Raw genomic sequence first — 3,164 nt, 5'->3', positions numbered from 1 at the left:
TTACGTGTTCTACATAGCCTCATAGCTTACATTTTGTCCAACAAGCATTTAACTCCCAAAATGAAGGGTCGGTATGTCCTATTGAAACCATAGGTCAACTATGGTCAACATGCAGGCACTTTGTTTGCAGAAAAATTGTTAGATTAAATGATGGCAGGCAATATAAAATAAACTGTAGCTTATCTGCAGTAATGTGTGGACTTGAACTAGTAGTGCACAGGTATATGGGTAGTTTGACATTGTCATGTAATCCCACATTTTGGTTTTGTTTGTTTTTTTTTCTACACAGGGAAAAGACAGCGTGAAAATGAGGAGCTGTTGGAGTACATGGAGAAGGCTGACGATAAGTTCTTGCAGCTCAACAAGGACATGACAGCAAAGATGGAGACAGACACAAAGCGCTCTGCTTGGGCTCATAGCGCATGGTGGCAGTGATGGACGCGCCATAAAAAATAGACTAGGTTTTAATTTAATTAACATGTTATTTATTTATTAATATTTGATTGTCTATGCCAATAAACAAATGTTTATATATTTTACAACATTCTCATCCTTTTCCAACAAGTTGGATAATACAATACCAGAGTGGATACTAATTGAAAAGATGTAGAAAAACAACAGTTTTGAATTTGGCACAACACACACAGGCACAACCAGTTAAAATATACAATTTGATGAATGTATTCCACATTAACTACCTCTCCAAAATTACAGGGATAATCAACCAATACATGTAACACAAAACAGGTAAAAACATAGAACACATGAAACTTCTCCAGTTGATTAATGACATTAAGACAATTCTTTTTTGTGTTACAAGTTTTCTGAAATTTCTCATGTCTAAATATGCAAATAAGGCATTTACCACTGCCACGTTTTGGTGAATTTAGAAGAAATATACAGATGCAAATAGACAAAGTGTAGTCAAATAAACACCATTACATATGCATTTTGAATGTTTTTTTTCTGTTAGATGCAGTTTAGAGGTAATGTTGACGGAAACAGGTAACTGGCACTAATGATGTACAACAATGACTGTAAAAACAATCACTCCTCTCTACTGAAATAGTTTATTAAGGCTGCTCTAATATCCGCCCCTTCTGGCTCACCATGCTCAGGTAATGCCTGACCCGGAGGTTGAAGGTTTAACTCCCTGTCCACATGCTCCACAATGAAATTGTCACCATGCTCTTCACAAATATTATGAAGCACACAGCAGGTCAACGTCATTTTCTTGCTGAGCTCCAGCTTGCAGTCATTTCTTTTGAGGAGACATCTCCAACGGCCCTTTAACCTTCCAAAAGCCATCTCTACAACCGAACGAGCACTGCTCAATCTGTAGTTGTAGGTGTGTTGTTCAGGTGACAGTCTTCCAGTGTCAGAGAAGGGCTTCATAAGCCAATTCTGCATTGGGTAAGCAGGGTCACCGATAAGGTAGTGTCCAACGTTAATGCCAGAGATGATCCTTTTATTTTGTCCAAGTAATTCCCCATCACTTAGTTGCTCCCATAAATGTGATTGCCTTAGCACTCTTGCGTCATGCACACTCCCTGCATATCCCACACACACATCCCAAAACAGGCCTCTGCCATCCACAACTCCTTGCAATATAATTGAGTGCCACCCTTTCCTGTTAAAATAATCACGTGGATACTCCTCGGGTGCAATGATTGGGATGTGGCTTCCATCTATTGCACCAACACACTGTGGTATTCTCCAGCGGTTATGGAAGAAGGTGGCAATTTCAACCAGCTTAGCAGCATCTGGAGTGGTGATGTGTATAGGGAGCAAGACCCTTATGAATGAGTTGCAGAAATCCTGAACACAGTTGAACACTGTGCTTAGACCTACCCCAAAAAGGTGGCTAATGGTCCTATACTCAATGCCGGTACCCAGCTTCAAGAGAGCAATTGCTACACGTTTTTTAACTGGAACTGACATACGGTAATTTGTGTTCCTTCTGCCCATGAGATGCCTGACTTTATCGCATAGGTATTCCAAAGACTCCCGGGACATTCGGAAGTTTTGAACAAACTGTGTTGGGGTGAAATCCGGCACAACTGTGTCCCACCAACAGTGTGATCGGTGGTATGCCCAAACAATATGTGTCCTCCTCCGCCTTGCCCTCAGCCATAATACAATCTGCAAAAATAAAAATACTGTATCATTTGGTTTGTTTACAGGTACATGGTATTGTACAGTATTACATCCAACAGTAATAACAGTGTTTTTTCCTGTAAAATTAACAAAATTGCTGCAACAGCCTTTTTCAGTTTAGTGTGAAGATTTTTGTTGAGATTTTTTATAAAGAAGATTGCAAAATAAAAAAAATCTTAGTGGAACTATGTCTCCCTCCTTAGTGCAGTCACTTGTTCTAAATATATACTTGAAACTAGTAGCATAGAAAACATGCACATTGTGCAGAGTTTCCTTTGCTGTTTGTGATGAACCTGGTGAACACTAAAAAATGTGAACTGATTATTTTGTTGAGTGTTAACTAAAACTATTAAACAATTGCGTAAGGGAAATAAGATAAATTGGTAAGGTAGTCAGAGTTGTGTTAACAGATTCAGATCATCTTTATTTAATCGGATTCAGTGTTTTGTTTAAATTTCATATGAATAATTACTTATTGACTATTAAGCCTTTTTTGTACATGCACGTCCCTGGCTAGCGATATATTCTAACCGTTAAAATGAAACAGATAAGAACAGGCATTGCAACAATGTTTACAAATATAGCTAAATTGTAACACTGGCTGCACAGATTATGCAGACGCAGACCGCTACGTTTGACTGACACACACGACACACACACATTGTTAAAATCATACGCTGGACGCTTGATTAATATTTCTACGTGGGTTTAGTTAATAATCGGGCTATAATAAGACCACGTCTTTTATGTAATCGCCGACAACCGGGACAATTTCATAGTGGTCGGTGTAAACCGGGACATTTTAGCGTCCGACAGGCTTTTGTTGGACACACGCAACTCAAAATCGGGACTGTCCCGGTTGAACCGGGACGTCTGTTCACCCTAACCGTATTAAACACACATTCATTTCATTACTTATAATTCCCTTTACGAGTACATGACAATAAACTACTTGAACTATGAGCAGTAAGTTAACAGGGATGTTGCCATCGCAAGCCAGCAAAAAA

This window comes from Perca fluviatilis, chromosome 13, assembly GCF_010015445.1.
Source record: "Perca fluviatilis chromosome 13, GENO_Pfluv_1.0, whole genome shotgun sequence".
NCBI lineage: Eukaryota > Metazoa > Chordata > Actinopteri > Perciformes > Percidae > Perca > Perca fluviatilis.
The sequence above is the reverse complement of the archived record's forward strand: the minus strand, read 5'-3'. Positions refer to the sequence as shown.